The sequence below is a fragment of the Rattus norvegicus genome, chromosome 11 (genome assembly GCF_021556685.1).
Source record: "Rattus norvegicus strain SHRSP/BbbUtx chromosome 11, alternate assembly SHRSP_T2T, whole genome shotgun sequence".
In the NCBI taxonomy this organism is placed as follows: Eukaryota; Metazoa; Chordata; class Mammalia; order Rodentia; family Muridae; genus Rattus; species Rattus norvegicus.
In genome coordinates, this window is record NC_141544.1 from 55,686,798 (window position 1) to 55,705,274 (window position 18,477).

At 39.3% G+C, this 18,477-nt stretch overlaps 1 long non-coding RNA gene across 6 annotated transcripts in view; it reads right to left on the bottom strand.

Annotated features, from left to right (window-relative positions):
- LOC148002572 (uncharacterized) overlaps positions 1–18,477 on the bottom strand; it is an 82,514-nt gene that overhangs the window by 43,597 nt on the left and 20,440 nt on the right. The gene's annotated exons all lie outside the window — the stretch shown is intronic.

Below are 18,477 nucleotides of genomic sequence, written 5' to 3' on the forward strand. Positions count from 1 at the left end.
CACAAGGCCACTCAATTTTAGCAGCTCACCAGGAAGTGATCAGAACCCAATGTGCTGTTAAACATCTGTACTCACAGCACTTGGGAGGCTGAGGTAATAAAATGGTAAATTTGAGGCCAACCTGGACTATAAAATGAGACCCTTCCTAAAAACAAAAGGTAGTCAGACCATACAGGTGATCTATCATGCAGATCAAAGTGATTTGTACATTTGAATTGTACATTATTCATTTATAAGGAATATTGAATGCAAGTGCAAAATTCAGCCAATATCTTTGCATTGGTCTTTCTTTTTACTGTTATATAAGCAAACTAACCTCAGAAGATTATGTGTGAAATCACACATTTCAGTAAATATTTAAATTTTTATCAACTGTGAAGGACAGTTTTCAAGTGTACAAATTGACATTTTAAAATAAAATGTCAGATTATTCTTTCAAATATATCCAATAAAATGCAAATACATAGTGATGTGCTATCAATTTTCTGTTATTATAAAAATACCAAAACTGATCTTTGATTTTACTGAAAGTGAAGTACACATGAAGTTACTTCTTGTTTCTAACAAAATATGTAAGAATACGTCATAAAGCCTAGAGCCCTTTATATCCCAAAGTTCAAAGAGGAGTTATTCATATTCTGTCCTTCATGAACTTATATTTTGCAGATAGAATAACGTCTATATCAATAAAAGATAGAAAACTGGCATTTATATGATACAGTTGAAGAACAATGGTAGGATCCGGGTAGGACTTGCTGCCAGCTTGAGCCATGGTTACCTGTAAATGTAAATGTCCTTTTTATTTCCTCAGATTAAGTGAAGAGATGAGAGCCATCCCCAAGCTGTGCTAATAAATGGCTTGAGCTGAGCCCATAGTGTTCCTTCTTAACTATCCTTGGCCTAGGCCTGGAAGCTTTTAGTCTCCATATAATCTAATCTTTTACAAAAGCCAGATATTGAAGGCTTTAGCTTCCAGACTCCATCTGCTAACATAGACTTTGAATGTGTCAGCCTCCAGGAGTTACTGCTGAAAAAACTTACCCTTTCTAGTTCTTTCTGAAATCTGGCTGGTTGAGTCAACTCAGCTGTTCAAACTCCTCTCTAAGCTGACTGGTTCATAGTGACTTCCCTTGGCTTCTGACTGAATTGCTCTACTTAGAAAGACTGCCTCTGAACTCTGCTAATTGAACTGCTTGAACTGAATAAACTGACTTCTTTTTTTTTCAGTTTTTTTTTTATTTATTTAATACTTAATAATAATTCTTTGGTTTCCGGGCAAACATCCCCCTCCCCCCTCCCCTTCTTTATGGGTGTTCCCCTCCCAACCCTCCCCCCATTGCCGCCCTCCCCCCAACAGTCTAGTTCACTGGGGGTTCAGTCTTAGCAGGACCCAGGGCTTCCCCTTCCACTGGTGCTCTTACTAAGATGTTCATTGCTACCTATGGGGTCAGAGTCCAGGGTCAGTCCATGTATAGTAACTGACTTCTTCTGAACTAAACTCAACTCTACTTTAAGTAGCCTCTCCTTCCTGTCAGTTTTCCTGAGAGTTTGTCCTATCCTGTCTCTGACTCATTATGCCGAATTTTAATCTGATTCATCACTCTGTCTGCCCCACAATTAACAATTAGATGTTACTGTTTGGGATTAAAGGTGTGTCTGTATTCCAGCTAGAGGGATATAAGGCCTGTCAGCATTCTAGCTGTATCATATCTTTGCATGTGATCCCTTGCTAGAGCAGCCATATTGCTGGATTAAAATTCCTATACAGTTACCACTGAAATGCTGCTAATAACAGTCATAGCTTCCAGAAAGGGAGTCTGATCATGCCACTGTCATTTGAGTTGCTGGCCATGTTCCCAACTAGAAATTTTACCACGTACATGACAGGAATTTATTTGTAAACTTGTTTGCTGGTGTTTAATGATGTCAAGGCCTGTTCTTTGGAACATAACTGTGGCCATTTTGTATTGCTCAAAGGTGAAATTAAAGTCACGTTCTCAGACAGTGCTTCCCAGAGGTAATTATCCATAGCTGACACTGAAAAAAATCTCATAAAAGATCAAAACACTATGGCTACATTGCTTATGCTCTGTTATCTTAGTGCTCTGAAATTCCCTGTTCATTACCTGTCCACCACCCTTCTTACCTCACCTGGGACCAATAAGCTTAAAAGTCAGCTGGTAATACTTTGTCTAGTTAGCCAAAATATAGTACTGCCTCCACCCTTGCCTTCTGAAAGTGGTTTTTTCCTATAAACAGCTTGCTCTAAAAACATACTGGTACACAATTAGGCTCCCAAGTCCTATTTTTGTGGTTCTGCTCACTTAGTCTTGGGGTGTGCATTCAATAAAGTATTCTTGCCTAACTGAGATCAGTGTTCACATGGTTGGTATCATGACTCCTGAACCCCAACAATTAATATTGGTTGTTAATCAACCTGTAATAGTGACAACCTGGGTTAACACATCCATCATTGGTATGAAAAGTTTTGTCTTCCAACAGCATGAGCAATGTTGTCTTTTCTGACAGTAAGAGAGGTTACTACATAGATGAGATGATGGAAGATGGTCCAGGATACTTTGCAAATCTAATGCCCTCATTATCTGGGGTACTCACAGGAGTCATGGTGCATATCTGAGGCTTCAGAAATTCAGAAAAGATTCTTGAGGAAAAACGGATCACTTAGAAAGAATCAGTGATTGAAAAAGTGGCCTTCCCTCACTACTAAATCTAAGGCAGTCTGTGCAGGTATTTTCTGAGATGTTTGTCAATTTCTTCCTGGAAGGAGAGCTGTATCTTTAGAATGCTGAATAGAGGGTCTGGAGAGATGGCTCAGTGGTTAAGAGCACCAACTGCTCTTCCTGAGGTCCTGAGTTCAAATCCCAGCAACCACATGGTGGCTCACAACCATCTATAATGAGATCTGATGCCCCCTTCTGGGGTGTCTGAAGACAGCTACAGTGTACTCATATATAATAAATAAATAAAATATTTAAAAAAAAGAATGCTGAATAGATAGGAACAATAATGTTGAACTTATATTGTCTATAGTGTTAGGACCTAGGTAAAATATTAAGGCCTAGTTAGAATATTAAGGCCTAGGAAAGATATTAAGGCCTAGTTGGAATGTTAAGGCTTAGGGAAAACGTTAAGGCCTAGGTAACTGTTACCTGGCTAGCCTTCCATTATAAGGACACGTTCTCATATGTTTCTCCTGTTACTAGAAACCTTTTTAATGCCAAGATTGATTACATATTCTGTTATGTTCTATGTCTTTGGAAACCAATCACAATAAAGTCCATAGAACTATTTTGTATAGTTATATACAATATGCTTGGACCCGAACCAACCCACCAACAGCACTTCCTGTACCTGTATATGAGCTTTTATGGTATAAGCTGCCCCAGAGAAGGACACCTGCACCAATATAAAAAACTATATGGAATAAGACTTCCACTTTGAGTAGTGGTCGAGTAAAGTTTAAGTTCCCAAGACCTCTCTGGGAACTGACATCCTACTCAGCAGAAAGGGACATGTTCATGGGTAGCTGACATCCTGGTTGGCAAGTTAAAACATGAATATTAGACAAGGCAATTCCCCTGCCAATGTTGAATCCCCCAACAAATGGGAGCAGAAATAAATGTACAACAATGACATGATCCCAAGGAAATCTCCTTATTCTTCAATCCTGATTGGTAGAATAACTTGGCACAGATGTTTGTAGATTTGGGGGTTAAAAACCCTGTAGGATCTTAACTTGTGGCCATGGTTCAGTTCCCAAGTCTGGACCGTGACCCTGGTTGATTGGTGGGTATATGCTCAATAAACTATCCCTGTCTAACTGAGATCGATGTTTGAGTGGTTTGTGAGGCAACTCTTGGACCCCAACAATAGGACGTGGAAATAAAGTTAACAGAGAATAAATATCAATTAAATTTAATACAAAGATAAAATATATGAACAAATTCTTTTGTTGTTGTAAAAATTTGGTGTAAAAAGAATTATTTTTGGTATAAATGTAAATAGTAGATTAATCTGGTGGCTGTATTTATTTACTTTTGCTAGTCCCCAATAACCAGGCAGAGAAACCAAGATTTATTTCAAGGTTCATTTCAATACTGGACAGATAAATGATTTTTTTTTCAGTTGGTAATTATACAGCTCAATTCAGTTCCTCGTTTATTAAAAACTTAATTGTATTTATGATCATATGGCATATGGAAAGGTAAGTGATCTTTGTACCCAAGAGAGATAAGAGCTCACTTAGGAGGAAATGTGTAGATAGTACATAATAACAAACATAAAAACACCTTTGGGGCAGTGTTAAAGGGATGTCTGATGTTTAGGAGAACATATAAAAGGGATTTTCTTTAATCAGCTTTTATGCTTTGAATGTGAAGTTTTCCCGACAGACTCCTGTAAATGGTCTCCAACTGGCAACACTTGTAAAGAAGGGACCTTGATGGAGGAAGCAGGTCACGGAGGTTGGATGGTGAAGTTCTTAGCCCAGCTATGCTTCCGGTCCTGTCCTGCTGAAGGGTGAGCAAACAGCTGTCACAGGTTCCCCCACTGTCCTGCCTTCCCTGTCACTGCAAGCCAAAGCAACCTCTCTTCTTTTCTTATCAGGAGTTTGATCACAGCAGTATGAAAATAACTAACACTCTAGAAACATCAGAGAAGGGTACACGTCAACTGCAAAGAGCAGTGTGTAGGAGAAAAAGGCAGAGTATGGAACAATCTAGTTAAAGGGAATTAGGCCACATGCATGGGATTGAAACAAACTCTGCTATAGCAAGAATAAATGGCAAGCACAACTAGGAAAGAGGACGCAGAAGACAAAGACATCACCAGGTTCTGGTGGAGGATGTCGGTCTATGCCAAGAGCAGCCAAGGAGACATAATACACACTCACTTCCAACTATCACCAGGCAGGGAAAATACTGCAACATTTGAGATTTGTTCCTCTAAGTTTCCTTTCTCTCTGTTTTTGAAAGTAGAGTTATACTTAAATCAAAAGAAAGGGTATGAAGCACTATAACCAGAAGTACAGAGAGTGTACAGACATGGCGTAATCAAACGTCCCAGAACTGGCAGTCTTTTCTCTTTTCAACTTTCGAAGACTTAGTGTTTAAAAGTGATTCTTCTGTGAGACATTTAAAGTGTAAAAATTTGGAGGAAAACTAAACAATTACATCCATTGTCTTTGCCTAATAATAGCTCCAAGAGGGTATAAATTCCATCTGCTTCCTCTCCTTGCCCAACATGAGCAAAACTGTCAACTCTACCCAACCTAGAGCCACCTGGAAAGAGAGAACCTCAATTGAAGAATTGCATCCATCAGAGTGGCCTGCAGCCATGTCCAAGAGATTGATTGACAATTGATATAGGAAGGTGTGGTGCCTTGGAGGGAGTACCATCCCAGGCAGTAGGGTGTTGTATGAGAAAGCTGGCTGAGCCTGACCCAGAAGCTAGCCAGTAAGAACAGTTCTGTCATGGTTTCTACTTCAGTTCCTGCTTGAGTTTCTGTCCTGGACTCACTGAGTTACAGCTCTGATCTGAAGTGTAAGCTGAAATAGTGTTTTATCACAGTAGGAGAAGGCTAGCCAGAACATACACCAACAATGAGCCTCAGATAAATGGTTTATGCTAACCCTGTATGCTAATCTGGTTATCTCGAAGCTCCTTCCCATGATACTTGCATATTATGATTGATCTGGCTCTTTGGGCTTCAGGTGGTTTTTTTTCATGATTTTTGTTTCAGACCTTTTCCTCCTTCTATTTTTTATTCTATGTTAAATTTTTTATAAATTATAAATAGGTGATCAAAACAAAAATTATTTAGACTCATAATAATAATAATTAAATTAAAGCAATGTGTTGAAAATAACTTTCTTAGCTGGGTGCAGTGGTGCATACCTTTAATCCCAGCACTCAAGAGGCAGAGGCAGGCAATATCTGAGTTTGAGGCCAGCCAGATCTACAGAGCAAGTTCCAGGTCAACTAGGACTACACAGAGAAACCCGGTTTCAAAAAACAAACAAACAAGAAAAAAAAGAAACAAACAAACAAAAATAAATTTCCTGAAATAAATGAAGCCAGTTTTTAAAAGTTATTTAATGTGCCTTTTCAAAAATATTACTTATTGCTAAAATAAAGGCATTCATTAGCCAAGTTAGGTGGATGGGAATAAAGCAAATTTGTTAAGGCAATGTTACTAATTATTTGGACTTTTCCTGAACCTATGCCCAATGTCACACAGGGTTATGTTATCAAAATGAACCTTTTGCTTGTTTGTTTTGTATTTTTGAGACAGGATTTCTTGTGTAACAGCCCTGGCAGGCCTTCAACTGTCTCCATAGATAGGCTGGTCTTGAGCTTAAAGAGACCATCTGTTTTTGCTTCCCGAGTGCTGGAATTGAAGGTGTACACCACTACTGCCCAGTCAAAATGAACGTTTGGTCTCATCTAATTCTGTAGAGGGGAAAAAACATAAAACTTGCAAACATTAATTATGCATCCTTCAAAGTCATTTCCTTCCTTATCATCAGTACTGACGTTTTCCTTAGTAGGAGTGCTCACCAAAGTAGGGGGAGGGGGGAGGGGGAGGATTATTCCTGAGTAATATACCACAGTGAGGTTCTGGAAGAATGAGGGTTAAGACATCACCTACATATCAAGGGATAGATATTTGTGAAAGATAACATTGGCAAAAAGATAAATTCTTTATCTAGGAATTATCTTTGGCAATTTTAAGATAAAACAAAAAAGGAAGTGGAATATATGTGAGCTATCTGATTTTGAACTTTATTTGGAAAGATAGATAGATAGATAGATAGATAGATAGATAGATAGATAGATAGATAGATAGATAATAGATAGATAGATGATATAAAAACAGATGATGACTATAGATAGATAAATACAGATTGCAGAGAGACAGATAGATGATAGATAATGATATATTTTCATATAAAATTTCGAACAGCGATATTGGGACTACTGATACAGAGAGGAATCGTGTGTAGACAATAATAACCAGATCTATGAAATCTAGGTTTCAAAGTCAACTAATTTTGTAGTTATCAGAAAGGAAATGTACTGGTGCCAAACAAGTTACACCAAGAGAAATATTTATTGGCTCTTGGTGAAATTGCTTACTCTGGGATTGCTATGAGCTCACTGGATATGGTTGTACAAACCTGCAATCTCAGTACTCTGGAGTCAGAGACTGGGGAATCGTGAGTTTGAGACCAGCCTAGACTAAAAGTACAACTCTGTTTCAGAAATCTAAGAAGTAGGGATATATTAAGGTGGCAGAGAACTTGCCCAGTGGGCACAGGGAAGGAATGAAAATGGAGAGGAGGGGAGGGGAGATAATAAAAAAGAGAAAAACAGGAAAAAAAGAGGGAAGGCAGAAGGAAGTAAAGTAAAGCTCTTAGTGGCCACTTACAAAAATAACAGAGATCAAATTTACCCAGGGACCAATAAACATAGGAAAACTATCAAGGGTTTATCCTTCCCTTGCCTACATAGGTCACCCTAAAGTAACCAAACAGTGTGGCTGAGGAGATGGCTCAGCTGGTAAGAATGCCTACTGCTCAGGCATGAGAGCCTGAGGTCAAACTCCAAGCACCAACATTCCCTACAGTTCCAAGCATGCCTGTAACCCAAAGTCCTCGTCCAGTCTCCTAACAGGCATGTGCACACACGCTCATACCCAAGTGTTCACAAATTCCACACTCATACACTACTAATGCACACACATGAATAATTAATGAAGGAAAGTTTCAACTTCTGGGAATGTTCCATATGAAGAGTGAAGAAACAATACATTGTGAAATTTTCCATTTAGCAAGTTCTTTAAAAAAAAAAAAAAAGAAAAGGAAAAACAAACCCCTACAAATGAGGATGCAGCTGAATAAGAGAGCATTTGCCCCGAGCATGAGTGGCGCCCTACGGTTCATTCTTAGTGTCTCAAAAAATAATATGATAAACACAATAGTAGCCAGTTGATGGTGGCACTCACTGCCTTTAATGCCCCCACTCAGTGGGGGATCTGGGAGCCAGATCTGGGAGTTCTAGGCCATCCTGGCTTACAGAGTGGGTTCCAGAACAGTCAAGGCTACACAGATAAACCCTGTCTTAAAAAACCAAAGAGGAGGGTGGTTATTGCTTTCTTGCTTTCTTTCTTTTTTTACTTATTTATTTAGTATATACAAGTACACTGTAGCTGTCCTCAGACACACCAGAAGGGGGCATCAGATCTCATTACAGATGGTTGTAAGCCACCATGTGGTTGCTGGGATTTGAACTCAGGACCTCTAGAAGAGCAGTCAGTCCTCTTAACCACTGAGCCATCTCTCCAGCCCTGGCTATTGCTTTCTAAAAGACACTTTAGATTTCTTAAATCTGGTTTGTGGCAGGTGAATGTTAATTTATTCCAGTATCCATTGCTTGCCTGTGTCTCCACATCTCTTTCACAGAATTCCTGATAACAGTCATAACAATAACGCCCATCTCATCACCTTTACAGAGATGTCAGACTTCCGAGATCCAGTCTGTAGTCTTCTTTGTGGTGCTTTAATCTTTCCTGGAATCAGGAAGTCCTGATTACAAGTCCCCATCAAGAAAAGAACAGTACAGACTGCAAACGGGTTCCTAGACTACTTTAAAATGTTCTTTTCTGCCTTGTTTTCTAGCTACCTGTCTACAGAGCAGAAATTACTGGCACATATAAAAGGGTACTTAGTGTACTATTCCTTTAAAAGCACAGAATAATGGCCTAAGTGTAATACACTTTAAAAGCCATTTTCTGTCTGGAATTAATGTTGGCAACAGCCATCACTTCCTCAGTACATGCTTCTAAGTGCTTCACATTAGTGAGTTGGAGTGTCTTGGATCGCCCCAAATATTTTTGATGTGTATTCCCGTGGTAGCTCTTTGAAGGAAGTTCTAGCACTAGTCCCACCTATGACTGCTCTCCCAAAGGATCTGCCTCAGGAACCTTCACTCAAACTCACCATCATATTCCGATGGTGGCAAATTTGTATGAGAATCTGCTTTTAAAATTGTATATTACATTTGATTTGTTTATTTGGGAGGGACACGCTCATACTATGGTGCACACAGGGAGGGAAGGGAGCATTTTTCATGGGTGTTGGTTTTCTGTTTCTCGGACATGGGGCCCTAGGGATCAAACTAAGACCATTGTGGTGTTCTAAATCAATCAAGCGCCTTCCCTTGTTGAGCTGTACAGCTGGCCCTGTTATCAAATTTAGTAATTTGATCAAAAGTATGGCAGGCAGTTTCTCAATCGTCATTCTCCACATTCTAGCTATACACATGACTCACCCTTTTTCTCTCTGCAGATCCTCTAACTTGTGATTACAAGGTCAAATGAGCCCTCTCAGGATATGTCCTTCATTTAAGCAACCAGCAAAACCTGGTCCAATCTCTTCAAACTCCAGGTCTCTAGTACTACAAAACTTCAGTTAGCCTGGGATGTCAGGGACACAGCACCGGAGCAACAGCTATATTCCTGAGAATAGGGTAAGATCATGCATCATAAATATGACTGTTGGATTCACAGGAGATAGTTCATTAAAAAAAAAACAGTGATTACAAATGGCTGGGAAATGTCTATTGTATCATAAGACTGATAGATGTGTTGGTTCGGTGTTCTGAGATTCTTTGCACATACAAATCTCGAATTAAATGCATTAGAAACACAGAAGGATGCATGGTAAACTAGATACACTTTATCACTTCAGAAGAAAACTCAGTTATGTTCTTCTATGGGGCAACAAAAGCAGACTTGGATGAACCCAAGATAGAAGTTGCTAATTTTTCTCCATAAAAAATGACACACCAAGTGACTACAAATCAGTCTACTTAAAACAACAGAAGTTGGTTTTCCAACAAATTTTAGAATCCAGAGTTCTGAGTTCGAGGTATCAGCAGTGTTAGTGCTTTTTGGAAACTTCTGGGCAGGGAGTTCTGTTACCTCGCTTTCCAGTCTGGTAGCTGTTGTGATGCTCAACGTTCCTTGGCTAGTAGATGTTTCTCTTCAATCTCTACTTTTGTCTTCTCATCTTTTCTCCTCCCCTCCCCTCTAATTGGTTCTGTCTTACAGTTGCAGAGGTTTAAACCATTATCATCATGGCAGGAAACATGGTGGCATGCAGGAAGGCATGATGCTACAGAAGGAACGGAGAGTTCTACATCTTGATCCATGGACAGCAGCAGGAGACTGTGAGTCACACTGAGTATAGCTTGAGCATGGACGACCTCAAAGTCTGCCCCCACAGTGACACACTTCCTCCAAGATGGCCACACTCCAACAAGTCCATACTTTTTAATAGTGCCACTCCCTATGGGCCAAGTATACAAACACAAGAGCCTATGGGGCCATACCTATTCAAACCACCACAATCTTATTTAATTCAATTCAACTCCAGGCATACTACAGAAGTTTGAATTTGAGGGGGAGGGTCAGTATACAAGCCAATATAATATCCAGAAGACTTCCTTTGTCATGAACTACTCATGCCCTACTTGCCTCCTTCAATCTACTTACTACACTTCTGTCAGACAATTTCTTTGTGGGCGGCACCATTCTCAACATTAAACACTAACATCTACCAATTATCATGAGTTGACTTAGTTTCTCTGCTGGCAATAGTTTTTCTTCCCATGCATGGAAGTCTGTCCATCCCATCCTCGGCTGTTGGTTCATGTTCTAGCACAGTGGTCAAGTTTTGGCCCAAGACCCAGCTGTAGCTGCCTGGTATGGAGTCTATGTGGTCTCTCATTTCCCCTCCTGGGAAGCGCTGAGGCATGAGATTCAGAAAACAGAACATTTAAGGTTTGTGGTGACAATATATTTTTGGAAAATGAGAGCAGCCAAATTTCCCAAGGAAAGAGGAATGTAAGACATGAGGAACCGAGCCAGTGGCCAGTCAGATACATGCAGTAGTGAGCTGTTTCCCTCAGCAGTGTTTTAGGGAAGTGCCTTTTGCTTAAAGAGGTTTTGTTTTGTTTTGTTTTGTTTTGTTTTGTTTTGTTTTAATCTTACTCCCACCATGCCTTCTAATTCCCATCCTTTTTCCCCTCTGTTGAGTGTTTGGCCTAAAGTTTTCATTGTTATTTGGGTTTCCAAAACTGCAGGAGAGTCTTGCATGTAAGACGATGAGGGTCCCTGTCCCCAGTTGGTTTTGATTGGTAAATAAAGCTGCCATCAGCCAATGGCTGGGCAAGGAAACAGGTGGGACTTTAGGATTCGTGGGCAAGTGGAAAGATTAGGCCTGAGAAGCACAGGGCAGAGACAGCCAACATGTAACACTAAGAGAAGAGCGGCCCCAGAGCCCTCTGATTGGGTCCAGGATAGCAAGGATGGAATATAGATTTTTAGGAAGTAATAACTCTGAAGTATAGGAGAGGAGATGTTAGCAATGTGGAAGTTTGGGAGTGGCCTGGCCATTGAGCTGTTTAAGGCATATTAAATATAAGGCTGCATCGCACCACTGCCTCCGAAGATTGGAGCGAATTAATCAACTATCGCTACATTTCTCTTCTACTTGGCTCCAGTAAGACATCGAACTTATAACTGAGGATCAGTGTGTTGGACTGGTATTTCTAATTCTAACTTTATTTTTATTTAAAATACCTTAACGTGCCTTTTTAATCTCAGCACTTGGGAAGCAGATGTAGGTGGCTCTCCGAGTTTGAGACCAGCCTGGTCTACAGAGCAAGTTTCAGAGAAATCCCATCTCAAAAGGACTGAAGGACCTGAAGGGATTTGCAACCCCATAAGAAGAACAACAATACCAACCAACCAGATCCCTCAGAGCTCCCAGGGGCTAAACCACCATTCTCAAAGTACACAGGGATGGACCCATGGCTCCAGCCACATATGTAGCAGAGGATGACCTTAATGGGCATCAATGGGAGGAGAGGCCCTTGGTCCTGTGAAGGCTTGATGCCCCAGTGTAGGGGAATGCCAGGGCGGTGAGGTAGGTGGGAGGGGCTGGGGGTGGGAACCCTCATAGCAGCAGGAAGGGGAATGGGATAACAGGTTTCTGGAGGGGAAACTGGGAAAGGGAATAACATTTAAAATGTAATTTAAAAAATATGTATTAAAAAAAAAAAAAAAACAAGGGCTGGAGAAATGGCTCAGTGGTTAAGAGAACCAACTGCTCTTCCAGAGGTCCTGAGTTCAAATCTCAGCAACCACATGGTAGCTCACAACCATCTGTAATGAGAGCTGATGCCCTCTTCTGGTATGTCTGAAGACAGCTACAGTGTGTATATATATAATAAATAAATCTTAAAAAAATTAAGTTAATATTTTAAAAATGCCATGTAACTTAGTAAAATGAGAGAGAATCTAGCAAATCTGTTTTATTTCCTCTCTAGCAGAGTAACCTATATAGCAGTTTATTTGCATTTACTTAGAAGTGGTATTCATTGGCCTCTGGGGCCTCATGATGCCATTCCTTCAGTGCATTTATAATCTCAATGCGTCAGCAAGCTGACACCTCCATGCTCCGGGCACTACATTGTGGTTTGCAGGAAGGATTAGCTGCCGCAAGTAACAAAGACATTGCCAGGGTGAAAAGATGAAATCAATGTATTTGCTGCAATCAATTTATTTTTATATAAAAAGACTCCTGTCCTGACAGGAAGAAATGGAAATGGAAATAAATTAGGATGGTTCTCTGCCAGAAATGGGAAAGCCTAAAGTTTTTTAAAAGCTGAGTATGGGAGGTCTTAGGAAGGATTGCCACAAGTTTGAGGCTAGCCTGGGTAACCTAATGAGTTCTGGGTCAATCTGTGCTAAAATGAGGGTTTCTTTTGCTTCAAAAAACTATATTTATATATATTTATATATATATATATTTTATATAATTCCTCCTCACATAACTCAGAACAATTTAAGTTTAAATTGGAACAAAACCAGTCTATACCTGAATTGTTATGTTTTCTAAATATAAATAAAAACAAAAGTTGGGTGCATTCTAAAAATAGCACCAAAGCAGGGCAATAGCACTCAAACACATTCATTGAGCAGACATGGTGTCAGATATATTTTATCTTTTTTAGCAATAGCTTCAGAATCATATTTCCAAAAGTGGTTCCAGTAAGTTTTCTTGGCTTTAGAATTTTGTCAAAATTAATCAGGCATTTATTAGCATTGTGTGGATTTGTTCTAAAAGTCTTGGGATACTTTCTGTTGGTTGGTGAGTAATCTGTTCCATCATTTGATAAGAACAGAGCAATTCAGTCCTGGACACTGTTGGGTATCTGATTGGTGACAGACATGTATATTTGTGAATCTTAATGTCTAGTTCTCTGCCTTCTTTTAAAATTTACAAAATTCTTTCAAGATAAGAGGTCATATGTATCACATCTCTGCGGTACTTGAATGAATTGTAAATTCAACAGAAAGTACAAAATTTCATAATAGTGAAAGGTCATGTTCTCTTATTCCTGGAGCACAAAAAAAGGAATGTCCCTCCATACTTGGTTACTAGCTGCCCTGTCTCTCTACTTCTGACATTTGCTGGTGGCCTGAAGATCTTCCTGGGATCTCAATCACCCCCTCCACCATCTCTTCCAGGATATACCTTCATTATGTACCTAAGTTTGGATCCTTTATGGTTTTTATTCCATCAAGACCAATTTATGCTACCCAAGGAATTGTGGTTGTGTGTCTTCCATCAAAATGTAGTCAACTTACTCAGGCTACAACGAAACTCACTCTGTAGACCAGGCAGGCCTTGAACTCACAGAAGTCCACACCTGCCTCTGCTTCCAAGTGCTAGGATTAAAATTGTATGCCACCACTGCCTGACTCAGGCTACACTCTTAAAAACAAACAAACAAGTGAAAACCTGTCTCCCTCTTTCCCAGCAGTTAACCACTGTCAATGAAATGTCTAGGCATGAGGTTTCATGATCAACTCCCAACTCCATGCTGGAATTTTTCCAACTTGGGTTTGCACAGCCACTGTGTACTATGTACTTGACTCATAGAACATGGGAAATCAAGTTGGTACTGACTTGCAAGTCTCGTCATCACGGACTAGCTTTCACGGTGCTAGAAGGTGTTAAGCACACAACTGGAAAAGTAATTATTTATCAATCATACCGAGCAGTGAATACTTTGAGCTATATTGGCATAGTAGGACATGCCTATGAAATATTAGTGACTGGAACATCAGGGAATAATCAATCACTTTTATTATTGGATATAAGCCTTCCTCCACAAAATGAAGTTCATACCTACCACCATTAGTGGGCCAAGAACCTATAACTAGACAGGGAATAGGCTCTAGGGGAGAACTTACTACTGTTATTTTGCTTGGCTAGCATAGTATTAAACTTAAAATTCTATCCACAAACCAGAGCATCTCAAAGTCCTCATCTGAGAAGTTCCTGTTTGCAATAGCATGTTTCCTTAAGATATTTCAATCCTTCCTCTAAGAAGATGAAAATGTTAACAGTACTCTCACTTCATAAGTAAATAGAAAACAAGTCCAGGGACAATATCTAGTCCTGAGAATTCATCTAAGCCAGTGGCTCTTACCAAATCGCTGTTTTACAGGATCAAGGTCCTCACCCAGAAAGGGGATTGCTCAGAAGTTCTTAACTCATTTTGGGATGTGATACATGTGACAGAACAATTAATAAACAAAAAGGATTTCATTAGGAGACAGAGATTTGGGGGGATTAAAAGTAAACGAGTGGCAATTTAAAAATCTGTTTATTGGGACCCAGAAAGATAGCTCAGCAGTTGAGAACACTGCTCATCCAGAGGACAAGGATTCAATTCCCAGAACACACATAACAGCTTATGACTGTCTGTAACTCCCATATTTGACACCCTCACACAGTCATGCATACAGGCAAAACATCAATGCATACAACATAAAAATAAATTATGTTTAAAAATCTGTTTGACTGCTATACTTTAATATATTGTGAAAATGCCTTGACATGGTCTATCACAAGGAAAGGTCAGCAGATGAATTATATGCCTGGCTAGTAGACTAAAGGGCATAATGTTTTACAATGCTTATAATAGCTTATATGGCCTATAATAATTGTATGGATTCTCTAAAAGCTTATGCCCACTTCCTGTGCCTAATGTATCTTTCCCAGGATAACTCTTCCAGTTCATGCCTGTGTAGCAAACAAACATTTCCTTCTTTTGAAAGATTAAATAATAGTTCAGTGTGTGTGTGTGTGTGTGTGTGTGTATGTGTGTATGTATGTGTGTGTATGTGTGTATGTGTGTGTGTGTGTGTGTGTTTTCTCTTATGGACATAGCTGCTGTGCTACTTCAATAAACATGGGTGGGTACACAAGGCTTTCCCTGGAACACTGATTTCATTTCCTCTGCACGTAAAGCTGGTCACGGGATTCCTGCATTACACAGTAGATCTAGTTTTGACTTTTTGAGAACACTCAGTACTGGTTTCGGTAGTGGCTGTCCTAACTTATTTTCTTGCTAACGGTGTGCCAACATTCCCTTTGTTCCAATAATTGCCTATATAATCATTTGTATTTTTATGTGCGTGGTTTCTTTTTTTTCTTTTTGTTCAGGGAAGGAGTAGTTAGGTAGGCTGTTCTGTAACTCAGGTTGGCCTCAGACTTGATGTGTAGCTAACATTGGCTGTAACCTCCTGATCTTTTTGTCTCTTCTCCAGAGTGCTGGAATTATTGGCATATACCACATTACTCTTATATTAGATAGGTAGATGATAGATAGATAGATAGATAGATAGATAGATAGATAGATAGATAGATAGATAGATTTGTAACCGTAATATTAAAGAAAAAAAGCCAGGATTTGATAGTGAGTGAGTGAGAAGCATGGTTGGAGGGAAGAAAGGGAGAAGGAGAAATGATGTGATTATATTTTAACTAAAAGTGAGATAAAAAAATTAAAATCCTCAAGAGCTGGGCAGTGGTGGTGTATGCCTTTAATCTCAGCACTGTGGAGGCAGAGGCAGGTGGGTCCCTGAATTTGATCTAGAGGGCAAGTTCCAGAACAGCCAGGGCTGCACAGAGAAACCCTGTATCAAACAAATAAACAAACAAAAAAAACCTAAAAGTAAATAAATAAACCTCAAGTAAATTTAACATGGAATTAAAGATGCCTCTATCTCGGACGTTATCTATATGCCTCTCTCTATCACACAGATGGGGGAGGGGGAGGGGGAGGGGGAGGGGAGGGGGAGAGGGAGGGGAAGGGGGAGAGGGAGAGGAGGACAAGAGGGATTTGTCTGGTGGCAATTTGTACATGCATATAAACATTGGTCTTGGAAGAGTATTAACAAGCACTTAATTGCTATATGCTAACTGTTTAAAAATACAGTAATGTTTATTGAAACGACACAAAACATAACAAAACAGCTGGACGTGTATGTACTCTTTTACACACATGTAAACATTTACTGAATTTGACAGCATGAGAGACTGTAGGTTAAGTCTCCAACAAGTTCTGACACGTCATCAAAGTTACACTGAACATATCCTTTGACTACTAATTCAGAAATAATTATGCCGTACATAAAAGTTATATAAGTGCTGATCTCAATCCGCCATCAAAAATTATGTCAGATAAACTATGTATTTGAGTATAAAACATACAAAATATAGGACCAGTGTACATTTTGGCTTGCAAAACTTCCCTATATAAGATGCAAAACAAATTTTGAAAAATATCTGTTGGTCCTCATCCAAGTTTAAAATTTCTACCGGCTAAAGGTATACAGCATGGACAACTATGTCAGCAGACCACAGAATACTGTACATCTAGGTTCATTGCTGCTTATTTATAATATCTGAAATATCAAACCAGCATGAGTGTCCATCAACAGAAAAATGGATACAGAAGATTTAGTTAAATTGTTGGCAGCTAGTTTTACCATCGTTAAGACCCAGTCCGTCTAGGATTAGAAGTAAAGGCTTCTAACATATTGCCGGAAATGAGCAAACAAAATTAACCCTACAAACCTTACAGGGAGAATTCCATGCCTCTGTTAGCCCACTCTTGGAATTGTACCATTGCACAGGCTCGGGCAAGAGGGTTGGTTGCCCGATCTAGATCCAGACTGAGAATTAGTCTCAAAAGAAAAAAATCAACAAAAAAGTTTTACATCAATATGGACACCTATATCACCAACAATCAACTCTACCTAAAACCACTTGCTGTATCTTATGGAAATTCTCATCATGGCTAAGTCATTAATCATTGGGGAACCCTGACAGAAAATGTACCTGTTATATCACCCTCACAGTAAGAGTTTGCAATTAGCTTATGTATACCATGTGTTTAAGACACTTACAAGCAATCCTTAGCACTGCTTTCTTTCTCCCAGCTATACACTAATCTCTGCTCTAAACTTCAGTCTACAAGTCAGCTTCTTACAAAATCTTCCCACCTAATATTGCAAAACACTGTTTAGTCTCCTGCAGTGTATGTGTTTGTCTAAGATGTGCCGAAGATACTATTTCTTAATTCGAACTGTTCACAGGAGCTCATCGTGGCATCTGCTGAGTATTTTGTGTGGCAGTAAGAATCCTAACAAGGAGTTTGTTTAGTAATCCTAAACGCACTCCCACTGGTAGTTTTTCTTGCATCTAAGATGCCTCTTTTCGAATATAAGAATCAGTCTTGGAGCAACCCTGATTGATGTGTTCTTAATGGTGTTATTATGGAAACCCATAGCTACTTCACTCAATAATAACAGTAAGTGCACATAAAAAGATTTTGGAATAATAGCATTCATTCATTTCCTACAAAGTTGTCACTCGCTGGCACCAATAGTCACTTTTGTCATAACAACTTGAAGATATGTAATGAATGGGTAAAATAACTTTTCTAAATGAAGGGACTATCTGGAGCTATAGTTTCCTTCTTTAAACTAAACAATTAATTCACTCAGGAACACCTAATAAAATGTGTGTTTAGTAAAAGAAACTGTATTCAGCATGATGTAAACATACTATAAATATATATGGCTATAAAATATGTATACATGAGACCTTAAATCAGAATGTTAATTTATCACATTAGATGCCAGATACTGTTACTATGCAACTATTTGTATTTTACTTATTTTATTTAATGGCCACATAATTTTCAAAAAATGACACTAAAAGGTTGTAATGGTGATTTCTGGTTGTCGACTTAACTATAACTGGAATGAACTACAATCCAGAATTGGAGGGCTCACCTGTGATCCAGATATTGAGGCTGGAAGTCATATAAGTTTCTGACCTGGATCTTGGCATGGAGATCTTGAGGCACAGTGGCCATAAAGAGCTTAGGCCCAGGCATGGTAGTGCACTCATTAATCCCAGGAGACTGAGGCAAGGAGACCTCTGAGTTGAAGGTCAGCCTAGGATAAAGCAAGTCCCAGATCCAGGAGTGATACATACCTTTAACCTGGACCACACCTTCTGCTGG